The 25593-nt window shown below is 42.5% G+C and overlaps 1 protein-coding gene across 3 annotated transcripts in view; it reads right to left on the bottom strand.

The window, feature by feature from the left end:
- The window catches only part of FGF1 (fibroblast growth factor 1), a 47786-nt gene that overhangs the window by 19246 nt on the left and 2947 nt on the right, over positions 1–25593 (bottom strand). For 2 of the 3 annotated variants that reach the window (XM_033140025.1, XM_033140023.1), the window contains exon 1: positions 22358–22811. The gene's annotated coding sequence lies outside the window, so the exon portion shown is untranslated. Of the gene's footprint in view, positions 1–22357; positions 22812–25593 lie in introns of those variants that run through there. The other variant, XM_033140024.1, reaches the window with a different exon arrangement.

Raw genomic sequence — 25593 nt, 5'->3', positions numbered from 1 at the left:
ATTCTCTATTATTGGAACCAAAATAGCATACTGGAAATAAATAAAAAGGAGGAAAGGGAAAGTGTTTCTGCCCTTGAAGCTTCCAGTCTTAAAGAAAACATTATAAAATTGTATATTGTTAGAATTTCATCCCATGGAATATAAATAAGATTGCAAAAATGAGAATGAGATATTTTACTGCTATGGTAGGCAGGAGCTTCAGAATATCTGCCGCTCCCGTCCTAAAATCCATCTATATTGGAAAATAAGAGTGCATGCACATTAAACTATTGATGGACAAGGAAGTTCTCTGCAACCCAACTAACATGGGATATGTAGATAGCTCGATGACAAAAGATCACAATACTTTGCATGTACCCCAAACTCTGAGAGGCAAGATACTCCAGGGGTGCCTGAGTTTACCTAGGGTTCAGTTTCCTTGGAATGAAGGTCAAGGGAGATTTGGGTGTCTTTAGGCTATATGGTTTTATTTACACTCCTATACAACTTGAGCAGATCATGTAGAGTCTCAAAGCATCACCAGGTCAGAGCAGAGATGCCTTTGTCCTCCAGCTTCCAGCATCAGCCAAACTTCACTCTCACACACAGCTCCTTTCTTGGCCTATTGTTCACCATCCTAGGATGAGGTGGCATCTAGCCAGGTGAGGTGGTAAAAGACCCACCCATTTGTCTCTATGGAAATCTCTTTGGACATGTAAATGGAAGTACTTAATTGGACAGCTGAGGCCATTACCTTAACAGAAAGACTAGTCTGACTGGTTCAGCAAGCTTTCTCTCAGGGACTCTAGCCTCACATGTACAGGATCACAGGTTTGGAAGTGATCCATATGTATCATCCAGACTGACCCCCATGACCCATATATATATTCCTGTTCTAAATAGGCAGGGCAATAGATATACATCCCTGCATATTTAGAACAGGAATTGATGAATTTGTGTCCCTCCAGATATTGTTTAACTACAACTCCCATAATCCCTGGCCATTACCCATGCTGACTAGGGCTGATGGGAGTCGGAATCCACAGGTTAGCCATCCCTGATTTAGAGCTGAGCAAAAGTACTTTGAAACAGTTTGCACATCTGTACACTTCAGGAATAATTCATATATCCCTAGCTTATTCCTTCCTTTGTTACTGATGCTACCTTAAGAGAGTGCAGTCAAGAGAGCAGTTAATTCCATGTGCTTCTCTTCCTCTCTGCTATAAAAAGATGCAAATCTGCACAGGTAATTCATGCTGTGTTAATGGTCACTGAGAACTAGCTTCTGTATTAGGAACAAAATAGAAAATTCTTTCCAGTAGCACCTTAGAGACCAACTGAGTTTGTTCTTGGTATGAGCTTTCGTGTGCATGCACACTTCTGTATTAGGAGTTAACGGAGATGTTATTAACCTTTGTTAGGTGAAAACATGTTATGAGTATTTCATCCACTATGAACTCCTTCTGTGGAATCAAACCAAAGAATCTACCCCACAAATCATGAAAAAATATTTGCTCACCTGGTGACAATGGTGTCCCAGAAAGAAATTGTCTGCTGGGGTTTAGCATTTTACAGGTAAGGCTCTCACAATCAACCTGCTGAACTAGCAACCGTCGTATGAATCCATTGATTCATTTGTTGATCAAGAGAAAACATCAGACCCATCTGCACCTTTTGCTTCAGAGTTCTGTCAGTATGCATCAGTGGGGCGTAACCATAAAGCTGCCTGACCATTTCCTTCTACGTGGACAACGAAAAGAAATGCTGAGGCAGGCCAACTGGCCTTTGTAGTGTTCATGTTTGGTGAGTAACTTAATCTTGATACAGTAACTGGGAACATTTAGTAGTTCTAGTGGAGAGAAGTTTACATTATCTGTAGACTCCAGAAGAAAAATAAATTACGGCTTATTAAGCAGCGGCAAAAGAATGTTGGCTTCATTTCACTGTTTTCTGAGCAATCATGTGTCCACATCAAACAATATAATCTTTGCTTGAGTCTCTTTGGTTTAAAATGGAAAGTGTCATTAGTCATTGTGGTCAACAGAAGGCATCAAGCATGCAGGCAGAGGCCATATACCACAACAAAATTAATCACCCCATTCTTCTAACACACTCACCCACAAATACAGACAAACAGACACACTACAGCTTCTGCACCTGAGAACATGAAAAAGGTGTCACTTGGATTGTTATTGATCACTTTTGATCGTTCCAAAGAAAATTCAGAAATGTTGCTACTCAAAGGAGCCAGCTCAAGCCAGCTCAAAGAGATAGTGCTTAGAAGGCTATAAAATTGAGGAGAAAGAAAAATGGGTGACTGTGACCTTAGGCTCATCACTATCCCTTAGACTTGCAGGGTTTTTGTGAGGAGGCACACAATATATGCCATGCTGAGTTCTTTGGAGAAAGGGTGGGGAAGAAACCAAATAATTGGTTTCAACCATCCCACAACCTCATCCAACCACTACTGAAACAACACCCAAGTATGCATAGCTGTATTATTTGCTCACATTCATCCCTCATTCTCCATGCCACTTCTGTGCCTCTCCCGTCTTTGCAATGTGTTACCCTTGTATTGTATCTCCCCTGTAAAGTGTCCAGGGTATCTTCAACCACAGTTGCAAAATCCCACCCAACCCCAATCAATGTAAAAATAATTAACATATCTTGCTTATCCTATGAATTCACCTCAGAGGATTGCCATTGCTGAGGTGTAGTAATATCAGTTTACAGAATGCAGCACCAAGTTGCCTCATCACTGAATAGAGTTTACTGAAAACAGCTAGTACTTCAGCTGTTTGTGTTGAGATTCACTGATCTTCCCAGCTCTTTATTTCTTTGGTAGCAGAATAATGCATACTAACCTTCTCTTGCTGTTTTTTTTTTTATGATACAGCAAATGCCATACGGAAGCTGTGTCAAAGTGATTTGGATACGTTTTGAGATCCAGGTTTAACCATTGAGAAAGGTTGATATTTTTGAATAAAAACCATTGTAGAAAAACAAAATATTTTATTCCTTATTGACAACCTTGTGAGGTTAAATGGGGTCAGATATTCACCCCACCTTCCCCTTCTCCACCTCCTCTTTCTTTTTTCTGTATGACACAGGCCTAAATGTCAGACCACAAAAACAATACTGCTGAGGTTTGTTTGGTGTCTTGCTGCAGGTGTGGCTTCCTTAGCAGAAAGATCCTGTCCCGAACCACCTCCTACAGAGGTAGTTAGCCATTTCCTCCTGCTCTGTATTTCAGAAAAACAGACCAATCTCCCCTGGACCGAGGCGAGGCCTTTAATACGTTTATTTCACCATGCCATTTATAGACACCATTCTGTCCCTCTTCCTCTGTCTCTTTATTTGTGTCTTTGGGGTCCGAAAATATAAATGGCCAGTTGTTTGTGGTCAGCAGGCCGGCCACTCACAGTTAGGCCCTGTCCGCTGACCCAAGGAGTTGACGTAATATGGGACATGCTCCATCTTGTGGATTTTGCTGTCGTGCGTGCACATATAGGCCCCATCCAAGAAGAAGGCGTTATGTTTCATTTATATATGGCATTTCTTTATCATAATGTCCACTATGTCAGTTTATGGCATTAATGCCGCAAAAACCAATCGATTCCAAAAAAAAGAAACACAAAGAGAAAAACAGAAACAGACCAGCACAAAAAGCTGCATAAAGCCAGCATAAAAACAACCTGAGAGATGACACTATTTGTGTAATAGTCCAGATTTAGGCAACTGAAAACAATTGGTTTCCCCTGAACACCACCTTGAGAGGCAAAGTCAAACTAAGGCAGCATCCAGCCCTGGAGTCCATTTCTGACACAGATTTAGAAAAAAAAGGTGCTGGTATTGCAAAGCCTTGAATACCCCCAGTGTGCTGGTTTTAACTGTAACCAGCAGGCACACCTAATGGCAAGGCTTAGAGGCAGGGCCAACCCAAGACATTTTGCTGCTTGAGGCAAAGGTCAAGACAGTATATACACACACCCAATTCTACATACAGAAGGCAATTGGACAGGTACAGTAGTTGAATCTCACTGATGTCCTCCACAGCACCTGATAGCCACTCTGCTTTAAAGCATGCTGGTGGTTTTGTCCCCCCCCCCCACTCCTCTAGATGCCTAAGTGACCCTCTTCCCTGATCCTCTTGACAAAAACAAAACAAAGCACAAAAAATTCCCACAAAAAAGCAAAGGAGTAAATGAAGGGTTTTCAGTACTACAACACTGGACAAAATTATAAGCTTGAGTTGCCAGTACTTTTAGCCCAGGCCTTTCTGCAAAAAATAAAATAAAAATAAAATAAAATAGTCTGGGTGCTTTTGTAATTGAAACCTGTGAATAGATGCACTTTTTCAGTTGTGAAAGAAACTTTACTGGGAATAGAAATCTGCTCCTATGACTACATACAGTGCTCCATTCCTTCATACCCAAGCTATCCTGCACAAACACACAGCGGGGTGTCATAATGATAAAAACAAAAACAGAAATAGTTAGTAAGGAAAATATTAAGTACTCTTCCTGTGCCCTTTTTCTGTTTAGAATCTTCCCTCAAAGTATTTCTCCCTGCCCCCTTTATAAGGGGATCTATTTATGTTTGCATGGAATGTGCAGCAAGCCCATATGTTTCTACTTACTAGTGGAGAGAAAGTTACCCGTTAAGTTAGATGTGTGAAGCTATGTGAACTTAAAACCACAGACCGACACGTCTTCTTTTACAGTGGACAATATGATCACATCCAATTGCCCTCCAGTGCAATATGCCCTCTTCCTAACGAAATCCAAGTTCTCCCAAGCCTTGCATTATACAATTGTAGAATTGTCTCAATTAGCCTTTACATTATTTGAGGGGAATCTGGAACATTTGAGAGGTTGCAAAACTGGATCCTGGGAGACCCATTGGGGATATTTCAGAGTTGACTATCAATTTAACTAAGAAATCCAGTGTGTTCTTCCTTCAGTATACTATAGCAGCGAAAATGTCTGTATGTGTCAATCCCAAGCTATTCCATATATATATATATATAGTAGCTGACTCAAAATATTACACTGCTCCAGTGTGCTATGTCTACTTATCTTAATTCCAGCAAAAGTTCACAATCAAGAGGGTTTTGTCAAGAAGCCAGATATGCCAAATGAAGAGGCAAACTCCTGGTGACTAAAATTGCCTATATATGTATTTCTGAAAGCCGGGTCTCCCCATCTTTATCTGACTTGATTCATACCCCCCCCCCCCATGCACAGTGAGCACTATCAACTGTGAATGGCTCATGAACATTTAAATGGCTATATTTCACAGGGAAATTAAACTTGATTGCTGCTCCTGTGTGTTTTGCGGGGGGGGGGGGAACCTGCCCATTTATTTAAAATGTATGTGTTTCATTATTTTCCGCCACTTCAGTTTGTGCTTGTATGTGGTTCGATATGTTAATTTGAGGACATTTTGCACCTGATGTTAGTAAACAAGGAAAACTGGCCCTAAGAATTTCTTCCCTTATGATCAGTGCTTAAAACGGTGTTTAGGGAAGTTTTTAATCTGTGATATTTTAATGTATTTTAATATTTGTTGGAAGCCGCCCAGGGTGGCTGGGGAGACCTAGCCAGATGGGCGGGGTACAAATAAATTATTATTATTATTATTATTATTATTAAACAAATATATGACACTTCTAGATTACCTGTTTATTGAGCATTCATCCTAATTATGGCATTTGAAATTCACATTTTGCACCTGGCTATTGGCCACTTGAGTGAGGTCAGGTGATATGACAGCTTTGTCTGATCCGTGCAGGTCATCACTCAATATTGCATTCTTCAAGCAATAAACATGCATATCTGAATGAGTTCTTTATTTCACTTCATATACACAACATGGTATTCCCACCGTATGCATAGCCAGCTTGACATCACATTGTTTGTGGATCAGAAAAGGTTGGATAGGCACTGAGCTAAACAGACACAACAAACGGCTTTAGTGAAATAATGTTTCTAAGCACATAGGCCGGCTGAGAAGTGGCAGAAGACAGAATGCTGAGACGGTATCATTCCAAAAAGAAGCATTTTTGCTTCTGTTGATTGAGGGGAAACGAACAAGCTCTCCAGCAGAGGGTGCTGGAGGTGAAGCTGAAGGAAAGGTGAAGGGTTTGTTGTTGTAACAGTTCCAAATACCCAGCTGCTCTTATGAGAATCCACCCAGCTTTTCACCGTGTTTAGGCACCATGGGAAGAAAGGATGAGGAACGGCCATAGCATTCACTGGCACTTGATATTGCTGGAATTTACTGACTTTGGCACAGTCTGCCTGGAATGGAGAAAGGTATTTTGAGGAGTTATGCGTTACATAGTATTAGCTCTTAAATCAGAGCTTTCTTCATATCTTTCTTGGTAAACAGTTCAGTTCTCTGGATTCTTATTTTGTTTCGATTCGTTATTGAATGCATAAGCCATCTTTCCTCCAACGAAGCTCAAGACATCGTGCATGTATGGTTCCCGTGCCTGCTTTTTTGTCCTCATAACAGCCCTGTGAGGTAAGCTTGGCTGAAAGAGTTACTGCCCCAAAGTCACTTTTATGGCTTGCCCCTGACATTTTCAGACAGCAGATGCTGGGGGGGGGGACGGGGGACGGGACAGAGCAAACAGAACTATGTGTGCCACATGGTCCTCCTTGTCCTCACTAAGGTAGCTCTCAGGTACTGTGGAGGGCACAAGTAAGAGCCAAGTATCTGTCTGGTTCTTCATTTGTATGTGGAAATGGAAGTAACCATCTTGTCCTTCACATCAGGTTGCAAAATGTAGGGGGTGGGGGTGGGCGCTGCCTCTAAACCTAGTCATGACGGTGCACCTGCCAGTTGTAGAAAAAAACTCCAAAGGCTTGGCTTCAGAGCATCCATTCTATTTCCCCCTGGGATAAGTAAGCACTATGATTCACTTTCTCTCTGCCTCCTGTATTTTCCTGCCCAACGCTAGCTCTCATGAGGCAAGAATGCTACTACTTTGCATGTAACCATTTCACTTTCCCGGTAGTAAACGTCAGACCTTAAGACTCTGGCTCACAGTCAGTGCTGGATTACACCACCACCCCCTCACATAAGTAAGCAAGGATACCAAAGCCCATGCATCTACTTGTGTGCACAATTGTCTCATGTAAAGACTCCAAGAGCAGTATTGCTAATTTCCCAACACTAGCTTTTTCACCAGAACACATAAAAGATTTGTGTTCATGAACAAGTGCGTAGAAACAACTAGCAGATTTGGAAACAGGAAGCCTTTTGGGTGAGGGACTCTTAAATGCCCCCCCCCCCCGCTTCCTGAGTGGGACCCCCTCCTCCATCTTCTTGCCACCTTTCAGTGGTGTAGCATGGGGAACACAGAGGAGGTTGCCCCAGGTGCAAAATTTCAACACCCAGTGCTGCCTTAATACAGCTTCCATCGCATTGAAAACAGCTTCTCCGTGCGATTAAACTGGCCTGAAAAATGTGGTGAGTTAAGTGGAAATAAGCAAATCAAATGCCTGCTTGGGAACTCCAAGTTCTGTGCTTGGAATAAATAATGTAAAAAAAAAAATGTTTGACCTGCATTATCTATTCCAGTTATAAACATCTGGGAAAGCTGGCAAGGCTAAGAACGCATGGGGTTTTTAAATTTTACTTATGTTTACTATAGAAAGTACTGGCTAGTCCCAAGGGCCAGGGAGGGTTAGAAGGAATTATTTTGATAAGGCTCACCTAGATTTTTGAGATTCCAGAAACAGATTCTATGCACAGATGATGAATAACACTGACCATAAGGATATCAAAATAAAAATGTCCTTTAAAACCCATAACCTACAATAGTCCTAGACGAGTATGCAGATGTAGGCATCAAGAGACCTGGTTTAATAATGTAAACCAGCAATTTCTCTGAGATGAGAAAACAGTTGGCAGAATGGGGTCAACAGCGTGTCAGAGAAGGGCTGCCCCCAAGCTATTTATATATTGAAAGGCTTACTGGTATGTTGCTTTCCGGCAAGCTGCTGTTCCCAAGCAACTTCTCCAAGGCTGCCAGGGGAGGTTCAAATCTTCAGACCTAATTATCAGGCGCAGGACATACCAATCAAGGAAACTAATGAAGTCTGAAATGTCGCTCCTTCTGACATTCAGGAGACACTTTATGCTGTGCAATTGGAGCTGTCTATCTCCTGGCCAACAGTTGACGAACCCTTTCCTATATCTTCCTATATCTAAAGGAAGAAGGTTCCAAGTAAACACAAATTGCCCTAAGATAATCATTTATATGTAGGGATTGTTGTTGTTGTTGTTGTTATTTATTATTATTATTATTATTATTATTATTATTATTATTATTATTATTTAGCTGTAAATTACAGAATTTTTATTTTATTTTTTAATTTTAAAGTTTAAATGTATTTATTACATCACAGATAATTGTGCCCTCTACAGGCATAGAACTAGTATATTCCAATAAAAGCTCCAGCGAACCCATGGCTGCTCCCAACTTTTCAGAAGAGGATTTAACCCAGCATCTCTACTCCTCTCTCCATTCTTTTGGGGTAATTCGACCAACAGGAGACAAATCCTACTCTATCCCTGTTTGGGTTACAACATAGCTCCAAATGGAGACACAAAACAGAGCCCTACCAAGTAAAATCAAGTTGCCATATTTGTCATGAAAATCAGGTCCATGTTTGCTGTGAACTTGTCTCGCCGCAGTACGCTGCACGCCATGAGCCGTGAGGCCCAGAGCTCCCCTCACCAAAGGAAGAAACATCTCTCCACCTCAGGGTCGGACTCAGCCCCTCAGAGTTCCTCTCCTGGCGTCCTTGTCAAGCACAGGTGAAGAGCAGAATCCTTTGAAATAACTCGATAGGCCAGGCCTGTCCTGAATCCCTTTCCTGCAGCTCTTAAGTCAAAATGGCTTCCAAAACATAGGGATGGTTATTATGGTAGCTTACTACCAAGGAGATATGCACTTAAGGAGCATTTAGCATGACCTGTGGTTCTCTCTCTATGTGGGAACTTCTCACAGCTACTGCAGAGAACATTTTGCACATGCAGAAGGCCCCAGGAGCAATCCCTGGCACCTCCTGGTAGGACGGGGAAAGACCACGGCCTGAAACCAGAAGGAACTTCTGTCAGTCAGTGTAGGCAATACTGAGCTCAATCAAGCAATGATCTAACTTGATGCAAAACAGCTTCCTTTGGTTCTTAAGAGCTTAATCCTTTAAATGTTTGTTCTTAAGTCTAACAGAGCTTAAGTATACACAGGCATGCAGCTTTTGTCTTCAAGGATGGCGATTGTACAACCCATTGTACACACTTACCTAGGAGTAGGCTAAGCATCTCATCATCCCTGAACATTGACCATGCTGGCTGCTGCTGATGGGAGTTGGGGTCCATACAGACAGCACCACCCTGGCGTCCTTGCTATAACATATTCCTCTGTTCATGTGAACAGACCTGAACAGACCACTTGTGCGAATAATTTAATGTCCAGTAAGCCCGAAGTATTAATGCTTGCAACAGCCCTCAGAGTCAGGCTTGCCTCTTGGCACTTCTCACTCTCGGTTCTCACATACCTTCACACCAGAGTGGGTCCTCTGAGTCTATGACACTATGCTAAGGAGTATGTTAAGGAGTAACTTGAGAATCAGCCCACAGAAAGCCATTTGTTCCAGCGATGGTGCAGAGGTCAAAAATGGTAACTAAACAAATCTATGCTACAAGCCAGAACTCTCAATGAACTAACACCCATCAATGTGTGATGAAATCTTTATTGCCACAAGGAGTCAGGCCTCGGGGTGTATATCTCATCTATTTATGTCTCTTTAAGGAGTGGTTACATCTGGTATAAACGGACATTCTCTGAAAACCCTTTCCAGCACCCCTAAGATATCACAATGTATAGCAGGCCAGAGAAACAACAGACCCAGGAGATGTTTTTCCCCTCTTGATATGCTTGCTTCCCACCCAATGGAAAGTATACTGTCATCACAGCTGCTACAACATGTATGTTCTCTGTGAATTTCTTCTACATAAAAATTACATTTTCTAAGTAATGATTTTTTTGATATTGTGATTTTGTAGGCTCTACAGTAGCCTCCGCCATCCTGTTGCCCTCCAGATGTTTGGGGCTGCAACAGGGGCAGAAGGCAGTTGTAGTCCACAACAACCGAGGTTCACCAGATAGGACAATCTCTCCAAGGGGCCTTCATGTATAGAGAGACATATGGTGGAAGCCGCTGATCCTCACCACTCTCCCTTCTCCTTAGCATGTTCAATATATGAGTACAGTACACACATCTTCAGGGCATGTATCTGAAGAAGTGTGCATGCACACGAAAACTCATACCAAGAACAAACTTATTTGGTCTCTAAGGTGCTACTGGAAGGAATTTTTTTTATTTTTTATTTTGTTTTGACTATGGCAGACCAACACCTACCTGTAACTGTCTCTGATGTAGTTTGTATTAGGGTATTGGGCTGTAACAGAAATGGCACCAAACCGCATGATTGTAGTCAGCACTTCTCTCCCTGCAAGCGTGCATTCAATGAATCTTGAGTGAGGGTAGGAAAATGGTGAATCTGATGATGTCACATTATATGTTTCTTTTATTAAACATTACAGGTGCCTTTTCTGTGGTGGCTTCCCATTTGTGGAATGCTCTCCCCAGGGAGGCTCACCTGGTGCCTTCGTTGCATATATCCAGGCACCAGGCAAAAACATTCCTCTTCTCCCAGGCCTTCGGCTAATTAAAAAATCTATGGTCCTTTAAACTGTGGTAGGGTGTTGTTTTGTTTGTTATTACATTATGTATTTTTTATGTTTTTATACTGTAATACCACTGTGTAATCCTTGGATGAAGGGCAGTTATGTTCCCGGGTACCGAGCGTATATGTGAAATTGCATATATTGGGGGACACCATCTAAAAAGCCTGTCAACACCGTCTAAAACCCTTAAAAAACCCTTTTAAGAAACCAGCAGCACTTACCAGACTGGCATGAATGGTGGCGATGGTGGCTCTCAATCCAATTCTCCACATGCCTCAAAGGTTGGCGCAAAGGCTCCTGGGATTGCTAGCTGCTTTCCTGCTATTTCCACACCGTTTTTGCCTTTTTAATGCCTTTTTGCAGTTTAAATTGATTTATTTAATTATGTCCCACCTCCCATTTGTTACAGTACAATACCCCAATGAATTGGGGGGGGGAGCCCTTTTGGCTCTGTGGGCCAGATCATTATCAGTAGTCCCATGGGCCAAATTTGACAGGTGGGTGGGGCTGCCCACCTGTCATTCACCTGAAGTCCCAGTGACATCAGGTGACTGGGAAAACTGACTTTAGGGCATCCAATCATGCATTGGTAGCTGCCTCTCTACCTGCCCCACACCTGATGTCACCTATCTTATGTTTACAGAGTATTTATAAATTTATGTGCTATGTCAAAAATGTGCCATGCATGTGCATTTGACTGCTTCTCTCATTAATATGCGTGTGAGAAAAAAGCTGATTCTTTCCCAGGACTGACTCAAATATAGGGAAATGAAGAAGGAAGCCATAAAAAAATTAATTTGCACAGTGAGTATGAGAAACCAAGGAAAAGAGGACTGCACCTTTTTGGGAGGGGCCCAAACTGAATTATACACCCTACATTTTTTGCATGATTCAATCTCATTCCCTTCCATTCCCAGTTAACATAATTTCCAGTAGCAGAGTTGGGGTAGGACTTTTGCCTGAAATGCTGCTACTGTCGCTGCTGCAGTCAGAGTACCGGTAGATTGAGCTGGGCTATGTGAACCAGCATTTTGGCTCAGCACCATGTGTGTGCTGTATCCTGTTGTGTTTATTTTATTTCTTAGTTGCCCAATAACAACTATTCTCTGGGTGACATATAAAAATAATGCAAAGTTTAAAATCACAAATTCCCGAGAAAGAAAATTCTGCACAACAGCACTTAAAACATGGCAAAAGGAAATACAATTATTTTTAAATCAGGGAGTCTAAAAATCATTACAAACTCCAATATATACAAAAAAGTAAGAATTCCACAGAACTATCATGACCACAACATAATACTACACAAGTACAGAGTTTAAAAGGCCTGAGCAGATCAAAAGGTCTTTGGTGAATAATAATAATAATAATAATAATAATAATAATAATAATAATAATAATAATAATGATGATGATGATGTAGGTGCCAGGCAAGCCTCTCTGGGTAGAGCATTCAACAACCAAGGGCCAATGCTAAGAAGGTCCTTTCTCATTTGGCCACCCGCTGTATCTCAGCTTGCTGGAAAGCTCAGAGAAGGGCATCTGATGATACTCCTAGGACTTAGGTAAGTAGTATATGAAAAGGCAAAGTACAAAAACAGGCCTTATGTAGCAATGCTAAAGAAGAGTCTATATTTGCTTGAAATGCATGCCTATTATTCCAACGTGAATGATAGCCATCTTCAGATATCTAAAGGGCTGTCACGTGGAAGATGGAACAAGCTTTTTTTATTCCTGCTTCAGAGGGTAGGACCTCAACCGACGGATTCAAATTCCAAGAAAGGAGATTCCAACGAAACATTAGGAAGTTTGATCTAGAGTTTTCTTCTTATTAAATAGGTGCAATTCACAAAACTCCTACCTTTGGGATTCATTTCAAGAGGACCTGTGCAGGACCAGTTTTCAGTAGATTTCATTATTTGTTGTCACAGTTTTAACTAACAATTACCTGGAACAATCTCTGAAAGGTGAGTAAGATGCCCCATGGTCCTTCCTGCAGTTAGGTGCACACCTTGTTCACATTTCGAATCTGGGCCTGAAGTAGTGATGGGTGTTTACCTTTATGGAAGCTTCCTGTTTCTATACTGTGTATTATCATTGCAATATTGTACACCCAAATTACTTCATTCAGACCCAGGGTGTTTTTGGCTGGTTGGTTATCACTTGGATCTGGAGCTATTGCAGTTGCCTAGGAAGTCAAGGTGTCTTACTTCAAGTGATTGACAATTCAGTGGAAAATACATATTTGTAGAATTTTTCTAACCATGCAGAACACATTTTTTCTTCTTGCCCTTGCCTAAACTTGAACCTAAAAGTGAAATACCAACCTCATTCAGCTTATTGAACTTCTGAAAAGTGCCTAAAAGAGAGACTCAAACAATCTGTTGCTCCAGAGAGTGAGACCCTTAAATGATGTAAATAGATGTGGCGCCATTTTTCACTGCTGGATAGAGAATGTAAATAAATGTAGGGCAGACTCTCAAACAAGATACCTGCTATTTCTAGCCAGACTATAAACAGGGTAAGAACAACTTCTTTGCTGTTTTGCCCTTCCTCTTCTATTTGCAAAAGAGAACCCACAACTTAGTCAGGAGAAGCACCATGAAAATGAACAAAACGACCAGTATTTGGATTCCGCTTGTATTATGTGTGTCCGGACGATTGCGTAAAAGAGAGAGAAAAGTGCACCTTTCATCATGCTTAGCAATAGCTAAGGCCCAGAACACACACCCCTATTGGTCACTTGATAACAGCAAGCCACAGCTGGTGACCTGTATGTGTGAACGGGCCATTGCAGGTTTTTCTCCTCACACCTTAAACCCAATGCTTTTAAGTGAAGTCAGTTTGGACTTCCAGATGCTGGTCAAAAAGCGTACAACAGACAAGTGGGTGTACAGGCACTTTATCAACCAGCATAAGGAGAGTTTCAGCTTGTGTAAAAATTTGAACCTTGGGGCAACAGCACGCATTTATATTTCTTACAAGAATATCATTTTATGTAGGAACACCACTTTTTTATACTGTCGGAAAACTACGTTTGCACTGCCTCGAGTGATGAGTATATCACATCCTAAGGAAGTTATTTCCTTGTAGGAAACTATTCTGAATGAAGCATCTCTTCTGGTGAGTAGAGTGAGCTTGCGCCAACATGTCCATTTGAGGAGACGTGCAATTGGGTTGCTTACACCCTAAATCAAAAATGCTCTGCTTTGAGATTTGCATCAAGGTTACTGTTCATTAAGGCACTGTATATGTGTGTGCATATATAAACTATAGAAGAAATAAATTTTAAAGCCATCTACACACTCTGAAGTGCAAGGTGAGGAACCTGCGGCCTTCCACGTGTTGGACTACAACTCCCATCAGCCCTCAGGGATGATGGGCACTGTAGTCAAACCTCTGGAGAGCAACACAGTGGCTATCTCTGCCACATGGGAAGGAAGTTCTATGCTTATGCTACTGCTATTGAGGGCCAGGGCAGATTTACCAGTAATTCTCTGGAAAACATTTTAACAATTATTAAGGGATTGGGAACAGACTATGCCTGTGTGCACATGGAGCCATTTTTTCCACAGTCCACTTTGTACATAGCACCAGTTACAGGTAGGTAGCTGTGTTGGTCTGCCATAGTCAAAACAAAACAAATAAATAAATAAAAATAATAAAAATAAATAACAAATAAAAATAAATCCTTCCAGTCGCACCTTAGAGACCAACTAAGTTTGTTCTTGGTATGAGCTTTCGTGTGCCTGCACACTTCTTCAGATGCGAACATAGCAGTTTGCAATTGTACACACCTTCTCATGATAATGTCATTTAAAGTTGCAACTGCTATCCCTGTTGTCTGTATACACAGGTGGGCAAAATTTCAGACTAGTACACAATCGTCTTCTCTATTCCCTTCCCCTCAACTAGTGTTTCCACAGGTCTTTTTAAAAACTGTAGTTTTCCAAAAGAGGGGCTTGAAATGAGTGTGTGCATATACTGGTGTACAGAGGATATACGGTATATCAGAATATAGAGGCAGCTCTGTCACTTCCTATTTTGACTATTTTATTCATAAACAATTTAAACATGGCGAGGCAGAGCAGCATAGCCCTACAATGTCAGTAGATCTGCCCACTGGGAGGTGACCTGAGAAAATGCCCTCTGTGTACACATGTGTGCAGTATGGTCCTGAGAAGTGCATTCTTGGCACAAAACAAACTATAAACTTTTCAGAAGAATGCACTTTAGATTGACAAATAGTGTGGGATGGGGGGGGGGTGACATCATGTTTAGAGCACCACAAAAAGGCACCTGCCTTCAGCACTGAATGCACACTATCATGCAGTGTGTACATGCCCTATGTACATTCCCTCCTCAAAGTTTCTCTCTTCTTGCACACAAATTTCTCTCACACTTTCCCTGCCTTTTAAAATTGGGTACGATTTTCACTGGCATTAATCTTAACCATGGTTAGCGCTAACCTTAAAACATAAAACTCTGGCTAGTGTTAGCCATTGTTCAGATGGGTGCCACTGTAATGTTCAACCATGATTAAGGCCACTTGGACAATACATGTACAAAAGACAGGAGGTGCTATAAGGAGGTAGCATGTGGGCCTGCAGGTAGCATGTGGGCATGGCATCTGGAATAATCCCCAGAGATGCAATCTGGCCCTACTATGTGAATGGCCAGTTCAAAATGGCTTTTTCCAGACCATCATGGAGAGTTGGTGGTCCCTTAGATATGTTGGATCAAAGGCTTTAAGGGATCTATGGCTTTCCTTCTTCTTCTTTTTCAAACTTTGAATTGTGCCAGGAAGACAATAGGAGACAATGCAGATGATGAAGTACTGACATAATAAGCTTCCAGTGACTCACGCCTATGGGGAAGGCAGGCTGACGCATTCGTTGCTGGCCGAAACCTCTAAGCTATCATTAAGAGCAGTTCCACTTTAACACCTGCAAGTAGGCAAGGCAGTCAACATGAAGCATGTTGGGCCAGATTCAAGCTCACAAATACAAGGTACTTAAGGGGAAATTCCTTGAATTGTCATGAAGTACAAAAAGGACTAATACCTACCCTTTCAACATAGCTAATTCCAGGCTTGCAAAGAGATCAGATCAAACAATGGGTGCAGCTGTAATGAATGAATTTTACTATTTAAGCTAAAAATAAGATGCTTATAATAAAGCAGGGACATGAACAGTTAGTTTTTCCACAATTTTTTAAACTGCACTTATTCACTCAGTGAGGCTGTGATCATATAACATTGGTTATTCACAAAATAAGATTAGCAGAGTCTCATGAGATTAGTAAACCAACCAATGCCTTAAGAAAATCATTATATAAATCACCTATTTATTTTATGTTGGAAAAATTATGAGTCACATCAATACAAAATTGTTTGCATTGTTACTAACTAAGCATCTATGAAATTGACACACCTAGGTGAATGCCACACGCATACAAGAAACATCATTCCGTAACACATATTATTAAAGGCAACAATGTGCTCCCATCTGTACTTAAAGCTCAGTATTTGGACTGGTCCAATGAACGGGAGACTGGGCAGGCCCCTCCACCAGTGTTCTGGTCTCCATGTGAGACACATTCAGACAACTTTTTAGAAGCTAACAGGCAGATGACTCAGTTGGTAGAGCATGAGACTTTTAATCTCAGGGTCATGGGTTGTTTGAGCCTCACGTTGAGCAAAAGATTCCTGCACTGGAGGGATTTGGATTAGATGACCAGGGCTCCAGGGCTCGCTGGTTTTTTCATCTTCTCCAGGGCTACATCAGGACACCTGCCCCCAACATACCTCATTCTGCCCCTGCTGCACTGGCAGTGGAGGTTTCCGGCACCGTACTATTGAGGCCCAGGCTCTACCCCCAGACCTCCTCCTCTGTCCATGGAAAGAAAGGTCCACAACATCTTGCAGCTCCTCAACCACCCTCCCTGGAAGAATCTAGGGGAAATATAATGAGCCATGCATGTAAAATGAGCAGACCTTTCCCCAAGACTACACTTAAATACATATACCACAGATTTCAAGTTTGGAAATTAATTCCATGCTGTAATATAAACAACTTTTCGATCACCTGAGACTCTTACTACTTTTCCTTTCATGATTCAGCCAATATTGGCTCACTTCTATATACCCCAAGTCCTGAATACTCCTCCAAATTTAGGCAATCTGTTCATTAGACCAACATAAGGAATCTACATATCCGTACATGGTCACTTCTCATGTGTGTGTGTGTCCCCTGCCTTACCTCAAATGAAGACTAATCTATGTGTAAGGGGGGGTGCAGCATTACCTCATAATGCATGAATGGTAGCACGAACATTTCTCTGTGAGCCTACGTTAATAATCGGCCAGCTGCTCGCTTCCAGAAATAATTACTCACATGAACTTTCTACTCTCGTGAGCAGAGTAATGTGGAAGCAAGCAACTCAAACGTGATCTCCCTTGCCCTTTTCTGAGCTTTCCCCCATTCACAGAAGGGACAAGGCAATCTTGTGTGTGAGTCTGCACCTGGGAGCCTTCTGGAGAAATCACCAGACTGCTCAAAATGGGTGCTGGAGACACAAAAGGTGACGAGGAAGGTACCTTCAGGGTGTGCCTGAAGCAGCTTTTGCCAGCCTGGTACCCTCTAGCTATTTTGAGCTATAGTTCCCCCATCAGTCCAAGCCAGGAAGGCTGCTGCACCTGCCCTGTGTTCCTTCCCCTACCTCACTGCTGCCTCCCCATGTTCCTGTCTCAATGAGCTCAGCACTGCTGCTGTTGTTGGAAGAGGGTACTGTATTGCCTCCACCCTATCACAAGCCACAGAACCACTCAGGGCCAAACTGGTTGTTAGAAGGTAGACACATATAACAGTTTCACAGTTGTTGTATTAAACCAGGGATAGGCAACCTAAGGCCTAGGGGCCGCATGTGGCCAAATCACCTTCTAAATCCGGCCCGTGGACAGTCCAGGAATCAGCGTGTTTTTACATGAGTAGAATGTGTGCTTTTATTTAAAATGCATCTCTGGGTTATTTGTGGGGCAAAGGAATACGTTCATTATTATTTTTTCAAAATATAGTCCGGCTCACCACATGGTCCGAGGAACAGTGGACCAGCCCCCTGCTGAAAAAGTTTGCTGACCCCTGTATTAAACTATAAGTAGTCCTAAAGGCTACAATGGGGAGTGAAGAAATGGCAGCAGGGGGAGAAGCTGCTTAAGCATGTCCCCTGTGACTATTCCTCCCCAATCACACACACTCAGAATGGCTTCCCAGTTGCTTCTCCACCCACACAGAAACGATCCACCCATTTCCCCCAGGAGGTGGAAGAGAGAGGTTGATTTTGAGCAGGAAAGCAGATGGTGAAGAAAGGTTTTAGCAGCTGGTCCTTCCACTGTTTCTCTGCTCCTGGTTGCAGCTGCACTCTTGCTTTTCCTCTTAGAAAAAGAGTGGAGGAAGTGGTATACATGTCTATCATGCTACATCTATTATGACTGCGCTTTTCAGTCCCTGTTGTCCTGCCTGACACATGTGCCACAGCGCACTTCTTCACTGTGAACACAAGCACATTCAGAGCACATTTCTCCGCCTCACCAAAGAATCCTAGGAGCTGTAGCTTAACCCCCACTGAGCTACAATTCCCAGCACCCTCAACAAACTACAGTTCCCCAGGATTCCATAAGAGAGGAATGTGCTTTGAAGGATACAGTTTAAAGATCTGCGTATTCAGTGTCTGGCAACTCCCAGATAGGATGGATCATATCCTGTAATCAAGCACCTTGAAGTGTTACCTAATGATACTAATTACTGGAAGTGGAAGCAGGCAGCAATGCCCATGGGGGCTTTAGCAATGTGATTTCAGCAGAGCTGGAAAGAAGGCTTGGTTTTAGCTGCATTGAGACACCCAAAGCATTACTGCATTACTTCAGCAAGCAGTTTAACTCCCAGGGATTTCAAACAAAGATACAAATGTAGTCAGATGGCGGGGCGATAAATACACCCTCTTTCACACTGACAAATACCATTAGTGACAACTGATCTAATCCTTTAAAAATAGTGCTTTCAATGGCAAAAAAATATTTATTGTGTCAGTAGTTCCTGAGCTCGTTTTCTACTGCGTGTTTATATCATGTATCTGGACTCTACTAAAATGGATAGATGCATCTGCCATTGTCAGTGAGCCTCCATCCATACACCCGGCAACTAGATCCATTCAGCAGAAATAACTAGAACTACAACAGGGCCCATGTCAAATGCCTCTGTTCAGGAAAAACCACCCAGTCCTTTAACTAAGTTTACTAGACATGAATGATGTCAAGCACCAAATAACTATTTACATCAATATGTCCAAACTTAAGTATCTACTTGAGTCAGACAATGACCTAGAGGGGGCTTGGAAGACCCAGTTGGGGGCTCCCAAACACTTTCTAGTAGGAACTATGCCAATTCTTCTCTCAGTGATAACTAATTCATAGAGCAAATTGCCTTGAGGATACATCACTGAGGACCAAAAGGCCCAAGAGAGTGCCATCACAATGGCACTTAAAATTACCCCCTTTCACATAGCGCTGTTACTTCAGAAAATGAGTTAGGAGAAATTAATATAAGGCCAAGTCTTATTCCCATAGGCTGTAGTTATTATTATGAATTAAAAATCAAGAGAGCACAGGGCAGTTTTCAGTTCTTGTTTCCGTCCTCATGTTCAGAACCTCACCAGGCCAATGAAAGATTGCTTTTCCTGATAAGCTTGAATCATGCACATCAGTAGTTTTTACCAAAATAGCAAAGCAATATATGGTATGGTTGTTCAAAAATTGGAGTAAAAAGAGGAGACATGTCCATATCCAGCACTTTAAATCTTGCTGTACATGTGACCATTTTTATTGGATCAGTTTGAAATCTGAAACATTTGTAGACCTCATCAAGTAGAACATGCATGCCTAGCTATAAGTCACTAGCTCAACAGGCGTTATTTTTATAAACTACAAAAGGTTGAGGTGTATAGTGGCAGAAGATTTTAGGGACCGTACTGTGCTCCTTTACCTTGAACTCAATAGTACTGCTTGGTGTGTCAATTTCAATTTAATCACATATTAGTTTTGGTCTACAAATGACATAATATACAGCATTCCATTTCAGGTAGCTTTCATTTCAATATCTAAGTAGGGAAATTCCAAATTGGGGTACTTGATCTCTGGATTTGCATGATGTGTCTGAAATATGTTAATGTGCGAAAACGCACTAGCAAAACGTGCAGCAGTTTGTCTCTGCTATAGCATCATAAATCTGACTGAAAGTTTATTGTTGTAAAAGTGGATATTTGCTCAGAAGAGAGTTAATCTCTTTTAATAAAGAGATCATCTGGAAGCACCCAGAGAGAGCTGAGTTTGGTCTCCGTAAACATCTCAGGGTGCTGGCCGTCTCCCTGGAGCAATGGACCTTGGCTGCCTGCTGGAATTTTTAACACAAGCCTCCACCTATGCTTGACCTGTGTGTTTGTAAAGAAGTGCAAATATTACACAATGCCAATAGGCCTTCAGTGTCCTCCTTCCAAAGGAAACCAAAGCACCACACCCTTAGAGCTTCTCTCTGTTGGTGAAGTGTGGTGAGCATCACAATAGGCATGTGACGGGATTGCAATATGAAGGCAAGAAAGGTCTATCACAGATCATGATTGTAACAGCATAGTACTCTGTAGGTTGGAATGGTAGATATCTATCCTCCTCATGGAGCTATCGTATCTCAGTAGGGAGATTTTGCAAAACAAACAAGCAGATGGAGAGACAAGCAGTCAGGCAAATACCTGCTTCCACATCCCTGTCCTCTAGCCATTTGTATCTCATGTGGTCAGATGCAACAGAGCGGCGATGTTTTCCAGACAATCGTCTTGGGGACAGAACTGCACTTCGCTTTGCAAGCCAACAAGCTAACAAGATGACAGGCACTATAATAAAATGGGCACCATTTCTGAAGTAAAGAGCTTTACAGTTTGGAAGCACACACATTAGGGGGGGTATCACCACCACCACCATCCAAACAGCTGTAAGTCTGGGTTTTAAAAATGCCAACTGAGATTTAACATTAAAACGTAGGGTCCTCCTTCACAAACAGACAACACCAGAAAGAGCATTCTCTTTTCTATATACGTGTAAAGCTGTGAGCAAACATTTTACCATAACGCAATTAAAACATGGAGAGCCACCAGGGACCAGATAAAACCACTCCAGAATCTGCAATAAATAGTGCAGTAACAACAACAACCCCCCCCCCAATTCTTCACCTGTCCTATATTTCTTGTACAGCACTAGAGATGATTGTAGTTAAGTGCTATATAAATTGTGTAGATAGATAGATAGATAGATAGATAGATAGATAGATAGATAGATAGATAGATAGATAGATAGATAGATAGATAGACAGACAGACAGACAGTGCTTTAGGAGATATGTTGAGTACATAAACAACACATGTAAGGCTCCTTTAGAGCCCCATAAATCGGGGTGCTTCCAGACCAGGGATTAATATTGCAAAAGGGTCAAACAGATATCAGAAAAGGGTCATTGGCAACAGGTTTGTTTGCTTTTTAACTTACCAGATTTTTCACAAAAAGGGTAAATCAATAGTTAAGGGGGATATAGGCTGCCAGTGATGCCTTGTGGGTGCTTTTAAAAATTGCAGCACCAATCCCACAATAAACACCTGTCTAGATGCACTCTCAGATTGTGGCATGTCACAAGAAGAAAGGAAAGAAGAGGCATGAATGATGGCAGGAGGCAAGTGGTGAAGACATCACAGCCTCCTTCAGTTAAACTGTCGCTTCTATCCCACAGGGCCACCTACCACTAACTGACCAGGCTAAGGTAATGTTAGAAGCCTTCTTCTGCTTCTGCTGGACGATTCCCCCACCCCATCTCCATTCTCCATAGGGCCAACTGACATCAACTGCCCTGTGGGAAGGAGCCGGATTTTTATGTTTTGGTATTGTCTACTCGTTGTTGCTTGTTTAATGTGTTTTGATTTCACTTAAGCTACCTTGGAAGAATCTGTATCCTTAAAAGTTAGAGTGATATGGGGGGGGGGCAAAGGGAACTAAATAAACAATGTATATTTATTAAATGCATTACTCAAATAAATACACAACTAGGGAACTACATTGCTATTGCTGCTACGATGAAAAGCACTAAGCAGACAATTAGCATCCAAGCTAAACTCATCCAGCAAGCCTTCTTTTTCTTAGGCAAACATACAGCGTACAGTTCCTGTCATTTCCACTGCCGCAACTGATGGCACAGGAGTGAAGGGGAGCCTTTCCTTCCTGGCCTCCGAAAACTCTTGCTCCCTGACACCCTCCAACCTGTGGGCCATGCTATTTGAACATAAAAGTACCCTGTAAGTCTTGCTCAGCCAAGAGCCCCAATTCACTGCCTTAATGTCAACATGCAGAACAATCTTGGCAACTGCTGTCTTTTCTAGAGCCAGGAAGCATCCTCTGCATTGCAAGAACCACAAACTCCTTCTGGGGTTGCCGCTTTCCCTCATTTATCTTCCCTCTCCCTCAGTCCCTTCTTGGCTTGGATCCTTATCCTGGACTCACACCGGATGGTTTTCCTCTTACCTGCTGACGGCTGTGGGGGCTTTTGCCAGGAAGCAGAGTCCTTGCCTGTAGCAATCTGGACAACAGGGAGGGAGGTGTGCCAGCCCAGTATGCCTGCAGGTTTCCCTCTCCCACAGGATTCCTGTACAGTTTCTCTTGGGTGTTGTATAGCTTTCCCCCTCTTCCTTCAGTGACTGCAGAGAACAGAAGTGACAGGTCACAGCATGCAGATCAGGTCATTGCAAGGCTTCCAAAAACTGCGTCCAGAACAGGGTGCTTCTACCAGAGAGGAGGAAAAGCTCTGCCTGTTCAGTGCTGGCTGCTGTCCGGCTCTCTCCAGCTGCCTCAGAGACCTTGTTTGATGGAGCGGTGTCAGACAAACCCCTTAAATCTAAAGCCACAAGTTGACACTGGCAGGAGAGGAGGGAGGGTGGAGGAAACCCGAGACAATCGTCTGACAGACAGCAGGACCGGTAAAGAACAGGCTCATCTGATCTGCTAGCACAGTCATTGGCGGGCAGGAGGCACTGCAGTAGCAGCGGCAGCAGCAGCAACAACACAGCCCTTAAGTAAATCATGCTTCTAATGGGTTTCCTCTCTAGACAGATGATTAAACTAGATGGACCCACTCAATTGAGCCGGAGAGAGATCTGTATTTATTTTGAGGCTTCCATTGCTAAGGAAAGGGTGGACTGCACTAGAGCGGGATCGTAAAAATTTGCAAGCGGAAGGCAAATATTTTCCCCTCTTCGGTTTTTTTATTTTATTTTACTTTTCACGGCATAAAGGCAAAACTGGATGTGATGGTGACAGGCCCATCTCTTTAAAACATCCAAGGCTGGACACCGCTCATGTAAAGTGGAGCACTGGTATGGTGGCTGATTTTGAAAAGGGCCACTTGATGGTGGGGGCGCACCGGATACCCCTCGCCACCTGCTGCCCTTCCTTCTCTTGAGACACACCCCACCTCATTCTGCCCACCAGGTGCTGATACACTCAGCTGAGGAAAAAGTGGCTTCAGTTTCTGGGGAACCCCTTGGGGAAAATGCCCTCTGTGAGTCCCTCTCCACGTCCTCAACAACCTCTTTCCCTCACACCGCAATCCCCATCTCCACATAGAGAGAAAGGCCTGGCCTTCAACTTCCCGTCCCTCTGGGCCCCAGGGCCAGAGAGGGTGACAAGAAGGCATTGTCAAATGAAAGCTGCAGCAAGGCCAATGGGTTCTGTGGGGCTGGAAGTGGGGGCCCTGAAGAGGTTTGGGCTTCAGCAGTTGCCTGGTGATGCCGATTGGGCCCTGTTAAAATGGAACCTGCCCATGATTGGAGCAGATCCTCATTTATAGCAGGCAGGTTTTTCAGCTGTCTCATCCAGTTTATTTGCCTTTTCAAAATATTGAAAGCTACTTTTCGGAGCTATGTCCTCACAAAACAGCTTACAAAAGAGTGAGAGAAGGTACAGTAGAAGAAAAGGAAAAAGAAATGCATTCGGAATATATTGGGGGGTGGGGGAGAGAGAGAAGTAGCCAGAACAGAATTCAATGTAGGAATTAATATGCGATGCTGCCCTGGAAACACAAACTATTTATGGTGTCTGTTAAAAGGAAGAGCCTCCAAAAACAGCAGTGCTTATTGTCCTATAACTACACCATAAGCAAATCAAAACAAATGCTCAATAAAGTGCGGACTTAGTCTAACCACCACATACGTTTTGTGCAAGAAAATCAGAATGAATGCTCCATAAATGGTTCACCTGGAGCACTTATAGTGCTAAATTGGAAGTTTGGAGAAAACTTACCGTATTTCAAGGAACAGAAATGGATTAGAATAATGATTTTTGTGCAGTGGCCATTGCTGCCTAACAGCCCCAAGACTATAGGCCACATCTGGAATTACCAGGGATTATGGGTCAGGTGGAGGGACGAAGCAGCAAACCCAGCCAGGAGTACAGGGGAAAGAAGAAGAACTGAAGGAGCAGTGGTGGCAGGGACTGGGAGTAGTTGCTGAGGATGAATGGAAATCTTGTTAGAAAGGATATGGTGATTTGAGATTGCCAGTATCTTCTTCTATATATTTTGGAAAGTTGTTTTTCCGCCAGGCAATTGGACACCTTTTAACATACTATAACCAAATTTTGCATTATAATTACTGAGAGCAAAAAGCAGCTTTTTGTCCATGTTTGGATACAATTGGGTGACATTTTGAATCAAGATGGTGGACTGAATCCTTCAAAACTTTACTGATGTTACCCAAAATTGGTACTATGGTTTCTGAGGTTTTTATCTGTTTGGATACAGTTGCACACCATTTTGAATCAAGAATTAAGCTTCCCTCAAGATGAAATGACAATTCCAAGAAGATTCCACTGAACTTGTGTCCCAGCAGGATCTCCCTCTCCTTGTCCTGGCGTCCTTTCAACTCCACAGTTCATAACCCCATTCTGCCTCTTTATCAGGGAGAAGCCACAGGAATGTTTTCAGGTTAGCAAAAGAAAGACCCTAGGTCCAGAAACAGTCTGTTTTTTTTCTGGTCCTTAAATGGCCTGATGAAAATAAGATTTTAGGTTTTAGAATCTGTCCTGGAATACATTTTCCATTTATTCAGTGGCGTGGATATCTTTTGGCAGTAAGCAATATAAAGAGCTAGCTTTTTTCCCCATCTTCCTTAAATGCAGTGCCTGCCCACGGAGCAGAAAACGTGGACTGTTGCTTCCCAGTACATTGGCAGCAACGTACAGCACTTCAGGAGTGGACAACATGCTGAACAGACTTGCAAAAAGCAGCTGGCTGTCAGAAATAAGGTGGGCAAAGCAGATATGCTACTTCAATGCTTCCCAAATGAACGTTCTCTATTCCATTCATCAGGGTCCTCACAGTAAGTTAGCCTTTGCTAACCTGGTGCCCTCTTCATGTTTTGGACTACAACTCCTATTAGCTTCAGCCAGCATGGCTGATGGGAGCTGTAGCCCCAAAGATCTGAGAGGCAACAAATTGGAGAAGGCTGCTGTAAGTGTTAGGAATGGGATTGGGGAGGAGGCGGAGGAATACAAGATTGTGCGTGAGCATGCATCAGTGATATGGGGTGGTAGTTTTTACTAGGGCTTTATTTTTCCATGGAAAAAATTCCACATCGTAAGTTCATCGATAACAATGAAAGAAGGCCAAGCACAAATGCATTATAGGTAAAGCTTGGAAATTTCAAAGTTTTTAACTTTCTAAATACTTATTAAATGCAAGTAAGTAGCTGTGTTGGTCTGACACA

This window comes from Lacerta agilis, chromosome 2, assembly GCF_009819535.1.
Source record: "Lacerta agilis isolate rLacAgi1 chromosome 2, rLacAgi1.pri, whole genome shotgun sequence".
In the NCBI taxonomy this organism is placed as follows: Eukaryota; Metazoa; Chordata; class Lepidosauria; order Squamata; family Lacertidae; genus Lacerta; species Lacerta agilis.
The sequence above is the reverse complement of the archived record's forward strand: the minus strand, read 5'-3'. Positions and strand labels throughout refer to the sequence as shown.